The 13,013-nt window shown below is 44.8% G+C and overlaps 1 pseudogene; it reads left to right on the forward strand.

Annotated features, from left to right (window-relative positions):
• Window positions 1–9,166: 9,166 nt before the first annotated feature.
• On the forward strand, window positions 9,167–12,835 carry LOC112430600 (uncharacterized; annotated as a pseudogene).
• The last annotated feature ends 178 nt before the right edge of the window (window positions 12,836–13,013 follow it).

The raw sequence follows: 13,013 nt of genomic DNA on the forward strand, positions 1-13,013 counted from the left end.
AGTAGGTCTCCCTGCAGAATTGCTTTTCCCTTCGTCGGGAGCACGCACTGGGCTGTTTAAATCACGGACAAACAGGATCCCACATTCGTGATTTTTAGTTCACAAACACTTCTTGTAATGACTAACTACTCCTGACCAGTGTTGGTCAAGTTACTTGAAAAAAGTAATCAGTAACTAATTACTGATTACTTCCCCCAAAAAGTAATCCCGTTACTTTACTGATTACTTATTTTCAAAAGTAATTAATTACTTAGTTACTTAGTTACTTTTTAAAAACACGATTTACAACCTGAATAGGTGATAAAGCGATAGATCTTTCAGCCCAATTCTACTTTTTCTGCATAATCCATCATACAAAATGTAATCAAATGGAAAAGTCTCTTTTTTTTTAACTTGTTTTATCAGTTTTAATCTTTTAACTCTATGCATCAAGCAAAAATTTAATTATATGCAACATTCTCTGACTTGAATAAATTAGTTTAACATTTAAACCTATTTTCTACACATTCCAGCACATAAAATAAAATATTTTTTGTGTTTACACTCACTCTTTCAAATAGATGCAAGTAAAACGCAGCAGAAAAAAAATAAAGTCAAAGACTCAGCGGTCTTGTTGCTCTATTTTCACCTGTAAAGCAGGACTAGGGGTAGGCGGAGGTTTACCTTGGTGCAGGTGTGCCGCGGTCAGTTGTGCATTACGTCGTTGCGCACTCGGTGCTTGCTTGGAAGTTTAGGGGTTTTTTTCGCTGTAAAAAGAAGTTTTCTTCCCACGCACGATGGACGCTAATGTTTTTGTCACTTTTTATGGAATCAAACTCAAAGTAAGGTCAGTACTTCCACGCTTTAAATGCTGCACGCTCATACTCTCTCCCACAATCGATATGTGATCCATTGTTGATCTGCACACAGCTGTTGTCACTGTTGTGAGACATTCTCGCAAAGAAATCACGGTTTTAGTAACGCAGTAACGCAGCGTTCCTACGGGAAGTAACGGTAATCTAATTACCGTTTTTGCAATAGTAATCCCTTACTTTACTCGTTACTTGAAAAAAGTAATGAGATTACAGTAACGCGTTACAAGTAACGTGTTACTGCCCATCTCTGCTCCTGACATTTTGGAGATATACATACTATAGGGGAGACCGGGGATAGTTGTAACGTGGGTCAGTTGTAACACTTTCAATTTCTCCAATCAGGGCTAAGTTTCAAATGATGTGACTCATCCTGTGCATGCCCAATTCAGTTCTGCTATCACATGTGAAAAATCAGCACATTTCGTCAAACACAGACAATTTAACACGAAAAAAGTAATTTGTATGCCAAAAAGTAAGTTTTTCTACTTTATTTCAATTTCTAATAGCATTATCTGCTTTGCAGTTAAACTCATCAAACTTAAATTATGTTATTTGTATGTCTATGGGGATATATTCTGTGTAGGTCTTTAGTGCTAATGTTTTAGCCGTTGGCTGTAATGTTAGCTAGTTCATGGCTACAGGAGTCTGGGTCAGTTGTAACAGCAACAGTCTGGGTTAGTTGTAACAATAATGCAGATGTTACAACTTACCACACTATTACTTTAACCCATATTAAACAAGTTGGGGCAACGACATCAGCAGAGAGAGGTTCACTGGTCGCTTTTGTATATGCGGTTAATGCCGTTGGCAACACAATTCCTCCACTGTTTGTGTTCCCACACATACATTATGCAGACCTCTGTGTCAGAGATGGACCAGTAGGAAGTACTGATAGTGGAAATAAGTCAGGATGGGTGCAAGAAACAGATTTCCTCATCTTTCTGAAGCACTTTGCAAACCACACCAAGGTAAACCATGATAAAAAGTAATGGAATTGCGATGCTGGTGAACAACTACATTTTTTCAGCTTCATTGTTATGTTCAAAATTGGTGCAAGAGTTGTAGGTTATAATGCCCACTGAGCCATGAGGCCAAACTCCAGGAAGACCAACCAAAATTTATGAAATATTCAGTTGCAGAAAATTCCATAATTTGTCTTTTTTGGGGGGTTGGAATATGTTCAAAAGTTAGATTTCTGCATTCTGTCACACACACACACAGCTACATAAATGGCTCTAAGTGCATTCATGTGTTGAATAAACAAAGATTACATGTTAATATTTTGTTAGTACCCTTATTTCATTGTGTTACATTTTACCCCAGGATATGTTACAACTAACCCAGACTATGGGGTTAATTGTAACATTTCACTCTTTGTGTTTGAGACCATACCATGCAATGGGTAATTGTGCTGCAGAGAAAATAGCTGCACTATTTAATAGCAGAGACATGTAAATACTTTGCATTACATTTTGAATCCACTACCTTAAAAGAGCTCCAATTTACAGACAGAAATGTCAAAAATGTTACAACTATCCCCGGTCTCCCCTACTATACTTTATACAATAAAGTTACAGTGGGATCCAAATAATATCAGGCTGATCCTGCCACGATTCGTTCCCTCGGTTCAAATCACGGACAAACAGCATCCCACAGCTGTTTATGTTTTTAAACCTATTTTGCACAGAGAGGCATTTTTTGAAAAATGTATTGATAGCAATGTTGAATATTATTATACAGGGAAAAAAAACAACTACACGTAAAATAATCACATCGTGACGCCTCTGCCTTTGTAAATGGAGGGACAGTAACTGCGTGTGCTCGTGCACGCGGGGGGGCGCGATCATTTTTCTTGTAAAACAAAGGGGGGCCCAGCAAAAAATGTTTGGGAACTACTGGTCTATTTGATTCACCTTTTATTGTTTATTTTATTTTCACTTGCTAAATATGGGACAGACTTGACTGGGGAAAAGAAAGGGGAGAAAGAAAGAGGGAAAGAAAAACAGCGGGGAAGAGGGACGGGGATAAAGGGCAAAAAACAAAAACCAACAAAATAAGCAGACAAAAAAATACATATAGCAATCACCTGGATCACCTGTTGAGAAAGAAAAAAGAAAAAAAGCGGAAGAAAAAAAAAGAGCAATATAATAAACAACATCACAATGATATATGGGAATATAACAGTAAATACTAAATATTAAACATTATTGTGCAGCACGTAAAATCGACAGCGCACAGTGTGCTTTGAGGTAGGAGCCAAAAAGGGTGTAGTTTGTGTGTGTGAGCAGTGGCGTGTCCAGCGGGGTGGCCTGGGGGTGCACAGGCCACCCCCCCAACCAGACTGGCCACCCCAGGTGCCACCCCAAAGGCAAAACAATAAAATTCAATCAAATATCAAATGTCCGATTATGTTTTCACGGTGAAGCTGAGATATCCGAGTGTAAGTGAATGCAGCATCGGCTTCTGCGCTACGTGCATCACGTTAGCAAAGGTAGGAGAGCCAAGCACGAAAGACGGCACTGCAGGAAACAATTTTTCGGTGAAAGAAAATGAGGACAGAATAAATGTCCCGGTAAGTAATATTAAGTTTGCTGAGTTTAGTAAACTTCGGTGAAATTAGAATACCAAGAAAAAAATAAATAATAATAAAAAAATAATAAAGAATTATTGCAGCCGTTGAATATTTCAGACAGTAGGCTACTGAGGGCAGCTAACATAAGAGTTATGAGTTATAAGATATAATCTAAGTCGTAACATTGCTGTATGGAGCTGCAGATTTGGTTGCAGGTTAACATAGCTGGACTGGCCATCGGGCATACCGGGGATATGCCCGGTGACTTATTTATTTATTTTTTTGTAATGGCATGAACAATAAGAGGTGGTGGATTGGCCAGATGCAGGTCGATGTGTAAAAATAACTCAGTTGTTTGGTGGTGGCTATGGCGGAGCTTCCACAGAGGCCAGCACGTGGATGAGGGAAGGGGAGGCAGGAGGAGAGACCCGAGGCAGCCGCCAGTCCGAGTGTCAGGTGAACTGAACTCCAGGTAAGAAGTTATGACCTGCAGTCTATCTGGGTCAGATATAAACCAAGTTTAGGTGGAGTTTATTTTCGTTGTGCTGACTTTTTACCGTCAGTTACAATAACTCGTACTGCGATCTAGCCAGCTTGACGGAGTTTTTATACAGCTGGGTGGGTGCTATGATGTTACTGATAGTGAACTTTATTTTATTCATAAGGTTAGTTAGTAGAGTTGCCAACGGCTCCTTAAAAAATGGAATGGTCCCTCATTCAGAGAAAATATTACACGTTTCGTATTGAGCTGAGAAGAGACGCAGTTTGTCCCGGACTTTCGCTATAATGAAAAAAAGACACAAAGGAGTTATTCTGTCGTTATGCTGCACAGCTGCCTCTTCTTCTCTCATTCTCTCCCCCTGCCTCCCCTGTTGCTACTTCAATCATTAAACTGATCAATGATCAGCTGATCGGCTTTTCTCTCTTGTTTATTTATCGCCCACTTTGCGCCAGAAAGAGGAAACCAGCGGATGTCGCTCTAAACAACAGCAGCACGTTTAAGCTTGATCAGCTGTTGTTAGAATTTATTTAATATTAATTTCTAGTATCAGCTGATGTTTGCTGGAGCCACAGCTGTAAACCTGCTGGTCATGATATCGGTTTGGTTATGTGATGAGAGGGAAACATGAAGATGAAACCAGGAGATGTCCTTACTGAATCATCAGAGCTGAACAGGTGATGGAGAAACAGGTTTACCTTTTAGGTGACATGGATGAGTTGAAGGGAAGTTATGAACTGTTTCTGAGAGACAAATAACACCAGGATCCTTTTCTAAGCAGCTGACAGCTGGTAACTCTAAATCTTACAACCAAAGTTTTTATCTGACGTAAAATGTATAGAAATCATACATATACCAACAAGACTGTACATCACTGTCACAACAGCATTTGTTTTCATTCAAAGGCTTTATGGCTTTAATACCTGGTGGGCCGGTCTGTAGTCAAAATGCCCGATTTTCTGTCCCGGTCCAGCCCTGCAGGTTAATACTGGCAGTGTCACCATGCCAGCTGACTATATTTCATCATCAGCCAGTGTTGTTCTTTATCAATATTACCAAAGTTGACCATAAGCCAGCATAGAAAGTATTTACTTGCTTTCAGGTTTTATTCAAATGTTAGTCTTTTCATTTGTTTCTCCACTTTTTTCCTGTTTCAAAATCAAACACCAGTTTGTGAGAAGATTATCTTCTTTTTTTAACAGGCAGATAAAGTTTTACATTGGAATTGGCTAATTTGTCAATTGTTTGTTACAAATGTTCATATTTTAATATTAAAAATGTTTTTGCCCAAAACATATGTGCACTACATGTCAGTAAAAATACTATGCAAATATTGATGTTCTTGAATGCTGAGTAAACACTGACAAAGCACTGATTGTATCTCTTGTACTTTATCAACGCAGTATCTAAAAACTTTGCACCGTAGTGGTTAAAATCTCATTCTAATAAGAGTTAAAAGCGCATTCAGTTATTAGGTTTACAGGATTATTGAATTATGGTTAACGGTTGGTAGAATTTATTTTTAAACATTATCTGCCAATTACATCTGCCACCTCTCTCCAAATCTGTGCCCCTACCTGGCCCCCCCAACAAAAATTTTCTAGACACGCCACTGTGTGTGAGCACCCGTGTGTACACCTGTGAGCATGAGCGCACTTGTATTTAAAAGGTTCCTTCATGTAATGATCTGCTAGAGGGTGTGGGGAGCCACAGCCCCGTCCTCCAGGGCATGAAGCAGGTATGGAGGAGATCAAAACTCCAGACATCCAGAGGTCCCCAGAACACAAGAGACCAATGAAGACCAACAGAGGGGCAGCCGCGCCACTATCCCAGAAAGAGCTGAGGAGAGCCCCAGATGAGGGCTCACTCAGCAGAAACGGCTGTGCCAGAGTGGACCCCACATTCCAGACCCCAATTGGACGGCCAACTCCTCCTCCCAGACCCCCCGCTCCAACAGGCCGCAGAGAACAGGGGTGTGTGAAGACTCCAAACCTCCCTCCGCCCGCTCATATGTAGTGTTGATGCATGTGTGTTCTAAGGTGCATTTAAAACCCAGGAGGGCATGGAGCTACCTGCCAGAGAGCAGGTAAGCCCCTCCTGCTAGCCCTCAATGTCTACGTGTATTTAAAATTGAGAGGTGGGCAACGACGCCAGGGGTGAGGTGTACACCTTGATGGTCTTTTGGATTCCGTGTAGCGTGCCCACCCACAAGATCCTATATGTATGTGTTATGAGAGTGTGAGTAATGTGAATGTCTAAGTTGTGGGATAAAATTGAGGCACAGGCAGAAGGGGACAGAGGGGGGGATGCCATCTGACACACCTTTACCCCAAGGTAAAGGTGTGTCAGATGTTATTCTCATTATATATGCTCCCCCTAGGCTTAATCTTTGAAAAATATAACATTTCTTATCACCTCTATGCCGATGATGTACAAATTTATTTCAATTAGATGATGACGACATTGCTCCTTCGTTGCACTGCTTCCTCAAGTGCATGAGAGAAGTCAGAGAATGGCTTTCAGACAATTCCCTCATCCTGAATTACAGTTTTTGCCCACTGCTTGAACACATTTTGCAAAACTCCGCTCTCTGTGCCAAAACTGTACACACAAGTACACATGACACAACACTGGGAAATATACCATTCACATCTGTGCCAAATTGAAACTCCACTCCCAAAACCTAAACTCTGCTGTCAAAACCTAACATTCCTTTGTCAAAATGTAACTCTGTTGACAAAATGACACATACTTGCATCATATGCAAACACTTACAGATCAGGGGGAACACACTAGTCTCCTTTACATAAAACACTGCAGTCCTTGATTTCCATTGTTTATTCAGAAGGCACATTTACAGGAGACACATTTCCAAACAACCAAAAACGCAAATAGACCTACTCAATATTGTACATTGCAGTACCATGAATTCAGATAAAGCAAAAAAAAAAAAAACAACAACAACAACAACACAATAATACTGCAATAGAAAAAACACTATACTGTAAACACAAAAAACCATGACAATTGTGCATAAGTGGGCTCATGGATCCCGCCGTCTGTTGGGGTCTGGCCACAGGACCTCATCAACATCGCAAGCAATGTCCTCTCCCGCTAGGCACCGGGGAAAATATCCTCTTGCGTGTCGAAACCATCCATGGATTGCTGTCACCTGAATGTCGCCGCAGGCCTGTTCCATTGCCTGCAGAAGAGGCATACGGGCATGTGGTTGGCGGTCATATACTCGCCATCTCCAAGCCGAAAAAAATTCCTCTATAGGGTTCAAAAATGGTGAGTAAGGGGGCAAGTATACCACTTCAAATTGATTGTGGTTGGAGAACCAGGCCTGGACCAGAGCAGCCCGATGGAAACTGACATTATCCCATATCACCACAAACCTGGGCTGATCTGGTCTGTTCTGTACAACTATATCATGGAGAGCATCTAGAAATGTGAGTATGTGTTGGCTATTGTATGGACCTAGTATTGCATGATGGTGCAGAAGCCCTCGAAGGCATATGGCGGCACATAATGTGATGTTTCCCCCGCGCTGCCCTGGGACGTGCACAATTGTCCTTTGGCCAATTACATTACGACCCCGTCGTCTTGTTTTGCTCAGGTCGAATCCAGTTTCATCAATGAAAATGTATTCATGAGGCTGTGCAGCTCCATCCATGGCCAAGATTCTCTGAAAAAAAGGGGAACATATCACTGTACTACAGTGCTACACATACAGCACCCTCACCCCATCACACAGGTACCTGTGTAGCTCTCAGAATAGATCCATGTGGTACTGATATGGTACATATTCAGCTGCTACTGGACTTCACCAATACTCTATTGTAAATGTAAGGGACAGTTACACGTACCCGTACATATTCAGCTCGAAGTCCTTTGACCCTGTCACTGTTCCTCTCGAATGGGACTCTGTAGAGCTGCTTCATGGTGATGCTGTGTTTACCCAAGATGCGTCTGATGGTGGTGATGCTCACATGGTTTATGTTGCTGAACACTCGCCTGTCTGCAAGTATTTTCCGTCGTAGCTGGTGGAGACGGATGGCATTGTCTGCCCTCACTAGGTCCACAACGGCAAGTTCCTGCTGTTGTGTGAACAGGCGTTGCCGTCCTCCCCCAGAAGGTCTTCGGGTCATTCTGGAGGAATACAACCACATATTGTCATCGGTTTGCTTATTTTTCTTACAGTACTTTACTGTATGTACTGTGTCATCCACTGTACAACACTGTACTTCAATATAAGGAATCAGCCACTTTGGCTGCAAAAGGAGCATTAGCACCCCGTACACTTGATATGGTAATGTGATATACTGTAGAACAGTGCTATAAAACCATCTGAGTAGAGCAGAAGGTATGGAGGTGAAGACAGACCTGTTTTCTAGTCGGAATGTTCGTATTACAGATGCCACTGTGAAGCGGCTTAGATGTGGGTGGACTCTCTGCCCAGCTTCCCTCATAGTCAGGCCATGGTTGATGACATGGTCCACCAAAGTTGCTCTTATTTCATCAGAAATATGGGTCTGTGCATGGCCTCTTCGGCCTCCTCCTCCTCTTCCTCCTCCTCCTCTACCTCTTCCTCTTCCTCTTGCTCTCCCTCCATCCATGCTTGCAAAGTTCTTGAAATGGCTACGCTGAGGGCTTTTTGTAGTTGGCTAATTGGTGTTCGGTTTTGCAAGTAAGTGCCTTCAGGTGTGTATTTGAGTGGTTGCAATTACCCGATGTGTTTTGTATTTTGGATACATGTGTTTTCCGAATGGCACCCTGAAATTTCATTTTGTGAGCGAAGTGTCTTATGTATGAAATAGAGTGTAGCATGCAGGACCATGTGTGTTGCATAAAGGAGTAAGTGTGTTGCATAATTGGAACTGGGGTGCAAATCAGCGCTTTTGTTTAAGGTATGGGTACATGTGTTTGAGGTATGGTAACAAAAGCTTCAAGTTGTGTTACTTTAGTCTAAGCATGGGTTTATAGTGTTCAAGCAACGGGCAAAAACTGTAAAAGAAAACGGAGATTGTGGTGTTTGGCAACCATATCCCTAGGGGCCTATCAGCTGATACCTTTGGTTCCTTTGCCACTTCTTTCTCTGACTCAGTTAGTGACCTAGGTGTCCTGCTGGACAGCTCTTTCAAATTTAACAAACAAGTGTCTTCAGTAATCAAATCTAGCTTTTACCAACTGCGCCTTATTGCTAAGGCTACGCACTATGTTCCTCATAAAGATCTTGTATACATCACTGAAGATGCGTACCAGTGCATCCAGGAGATGTGTCTTTATAGTTAAACTCTGGCTGAGCCAGTGACGCCTAGGAAGAGTCTAGGTGACAACCAAGAAAGTTTGGTGACGACTGGAGAGACAGATGACAGCTCGGAAAGACGGCTCCAGGGGCAGGGTGGGCTAGCATCCCGGTCTGCAGTTTTCGTGAGAAAGCACCCCAAAAAGCTACGGAAAGCCCTAAAGAAAGATACCCCCAGGAGATCCCGAGAGGGGGGGAGGATGAGGTCTCCAATCGGACGGACTTAAGGTTAACGACCAACGCAATGGAAAGGACTACGAGTAAGACATGTATCTGCGGCAAGCTGTGTAAGAACCAGCGTGGCCTAAAGGTCCATCAGGCTAGAATGAAATGTTTGGAGCGGGAGAGTGAGGTGCAACGCACAGGTCCTGAACCTGGTGAGACGCAGGAGGAGCCCGGCCAGGAGGCACCCCACAGAGCCCAGTCCCTCCATGCACTGGACTCTTCCAATCCAAGCAGTGTAGTTCCACAACAGCGGATTAAGTGGCCCCCAGCCAGCAGCCGGAGCGAGTGGCAGAAGTTTGATGAGGATGTCTCCAACATCATACAAGCTGTGGCCAAAAGAGATGCCGACAGCAGGCTTAAAACAATGACCACCATCATAGTCAGCTACGCCTCAGAAAGGTTCGGCCTGATCGAGAAGTGTAACAACAAGACCCCTTACACCATGAACCGCAGGGCCATGAAGATTCATCAACTGCGCCAGGAGCTCAGGAGCCTTAAGAAGCAGTTCAAGAACGCTGATGCGGAGGAGAAGCAAGCTTTAGAGGAACTGCATAACATCTTGCGGAAGAAGTTGATTACCCTCCGTAGAGCAGAATGGCACAGAAGGCGAGGAAGAGAGAGAGCCAGGAAACGTGCAGCTTTTATTGCTGATCCCTTTCGCTTTTCCAAACAATTGCTTGGGGTTAAGCGAAGTGGGCAGTTGGAGTGCTCAGCAGAGGAGGTGAATAACTTCCTTCATGAGACAATGAGTGACCCATTGAGGGAACAAGACTTGGGACCAAACAAAGCTCTCATCAACCCTGCCCCACCATCAGCAGAGTTCAAGTTGACGGAGCCAAGTTTGAAGGAGGTGTGTGAGGTCATCAAAGCAGCCCGCTCAGCATCCTCCCCAGGTCCCAGTGGCGTACCCTACCTTGTCTATAAGCGCTGCCCAGAGCTGCTTCGCCACCTGTGGAAGATCTTAAAGGTGATATGGCGGAGAGGGAGAGTTGCTGATCAGTGGAGGTGCGCAGAGGGAGTCTGGATTCCCAAAGAGGAGGATTCGAAAAACATAAACCAGTTTCGGAGCATCTCGCTATTGAGCGTGGAGGGGAAGGTGTTTTTTAGCGTTGTCTCCCGGAGATTGACCGAGTTTCTCCTTAGAAACAATTACATTGATCCATCAGTTCAGAAGGGGGGGATCCCAGGAGTTCCTGGTTGCCTAGAGCACACTGGTGTAGTTACACACCTTATAAGAGAAGCCCATGAGAACAGAGGCGACCTAGCTGTATTGTGGCTGGACCTGACTAATGCGTATGGGTCGATCCCACACAAACTGGTTGAGCATGCTTTACACCTCCACCATGTTCCCAGCAAGATCAAGGACCTGATCCTGGACTATTACGCCAATTTCAGGCTTAGGGTCACTTCTAGGGCAGTTACTTCAGACTGGCACCGACTCGGGAAAGGTATAATAACAGGCTGTACCATCTCAGTTACGCTCTTTGCCCTGGCAATGAACATGGTGGTAAAGGCTGCGGAGGTGGAGTGCAGAGGGCCGTTAACAAGGTCAGGTGTTCGTCAGCCCCCTATCAGAGCCTATATGGATGACCTCACCATTACAACATCATCAGTTCCCGGGTGTAGGTGGATCTTGCAAGGTCTTGAGAGACTCATCTCATGGGCAAGGATGAGTTTAAACCTTCCAAGTCAAGATCGATGGTACTGAAGAAGGGCAAGGTGACGGACAAGTTCCGGTTCTCAATTTCAGGAACCATTATTCCATCCATAACGGAACAACCAGTTAAGAGCTTGGGGAAACTCTTTGACTCCAGCCTGAAAGACTCTACTGCTATTCAGAAGGCAAATGAGGAGCTGGGAGCGTGGCTTATTAAGGTGGATAAGTCCGGCCTGCCTGGAAGATTTAAAGCCTGGATCTACCAGCATTCAATCCTGCCCCGAATCCTGTGGCCCTTGCTTGTCTATACAGTTCCAATAACTACTGTGGAATCCCTTGAAAGAAAGATCAGTGGCTTTCTTCGTAAGTGGCTGGGACTTCCCCGCAGTCTCACCAGCGCTGCCTTGTATGGGACAAGCAACAGCGTGCAGTTACCCTTCAGTGGTCTCACAGAAGAGTTCAAGGTGGCTCGCACACGAGAAGCCCTACAGTACAGAGATTCTAAAGACTGCAAGGTGGCATTAGCAGGTATTGAGGTAAGGACAGGAAGAAAGTGGAAGGCTGAGAAGGCAGTTGAGGTGGCGGAGTCACGCCTAAGGCAGAAAACACTGATGGGGGTCTTAGCAACAGGGGGAGCAGGCTTGGGGTATGTCCCAAAGGCCCAGGTCAGCAGGGCACAGGGAAAGGAGAGACGCCAGCTACTCCAGGAAGAGGTCCGAGCAGGTGTGGAGGAGGAGCGAGTAAGTAGAGCTGTAGGCCTTAAGCGGCAGGGAGCATGGACAAGGTGGGAGAGCACCTTGCAGCGCAAGGTCACCTGGGCAAACATCATGCAGGCAGACTTCCACCGGATCCGATTCCTAGTGCAGGCAGTATACGACACTCTGCCAAGCCCAGCAAACCTCCATCTGTGGGGAAAGAGCGAGACACCTGCCTGTCCCCTGTGCTCTGGAAGAGGGACCCTAGAACACCTCCTTAGCAGCTGCCCAAGGGCCCTGGCCGATGGTCGGTATCGTTGGCGGCACGACCAGGTGCTCAGAGTAGTTGCTGAAAAGATTGCCTCAGCAATCAGCACCAGCAAGCATCATCATGCTCCGAGGAAGGCAATCTCTTTTATTAAGGCTGGAGAGAAACCCCAGGTGCGCCCACATTTGACAACTGGCCTCCTCAACACAGCCTCTGATTGGCAGCTACAGGCTGACCTGGGTAAACAACTAAAGTTCCCTCAGAACATTGCAAAAACATCACTCCGGCCAGACATGATAATTATTTCTGAGGCCTCAAAACAGCTGATCATGCTGGAACTCACAGTGCCCTGGGAAGAGCGGATTGAGGAGGCCAATGAAAGGAAACGAGGAAAGTACCAGGAACTAGTGCAGGAGTGCAGGGGAAGGGGCTGGAAGACTTTCTATGAGCCCATAGAAGTGGGTTGTAGGGGCTTTGCAGGACGATCACTCTGCAAAGCCCTAGGGCGGCTGGGCGTGGCTGGGGCAGCCAAGAAGAGGGCCATCCAGGCTGTGAGTGAAGCGGCAGAGAAAGCCACAAGGTGGCTGTGGATCAAGAGGGCTGATCCGTGGGTAGCTACTGGTACGCAAGTCGGGGCTTGATCACCCCCGGCTGGGTCGCCTGGGCGAGGGTGTATGATGTTGTGAGACCCGAAACACCTGATGACCCTAGGATACATCACTGAAGATGCGTACCAGTGCATCCAGGAGATGTGTCTTTATAGTGTAAAGCTCATTCATGCTTTTGTGACTTCTAGATTTGATTACTATAATTCCCTCTACTTTGGTCTTCACTCCGCTCTCCTTCACAGACTTCAGCTTGTCCAGAATGCTGCGGCTCGCCTCCTGACTGGCACTAGAAAGCATGCCTCTATCACCCCAGTTCTTATTGAGTTG

This window comes from Maylandia zebra, linkage group LG6, assembly GCF_041146795.1.
Source record: "Maylandia zebra isolate NMK-2024a linkage group LG6, Mzebra_GT3a, whole genome shotgun sequence".
In the NCBI taxonomy this organism is placed as follows: Eukaryota; Metazoa; Chordata; class Actinopteri; order Cichliformes; family Cichlidae; genus Maylandia; species Maylandia zebra.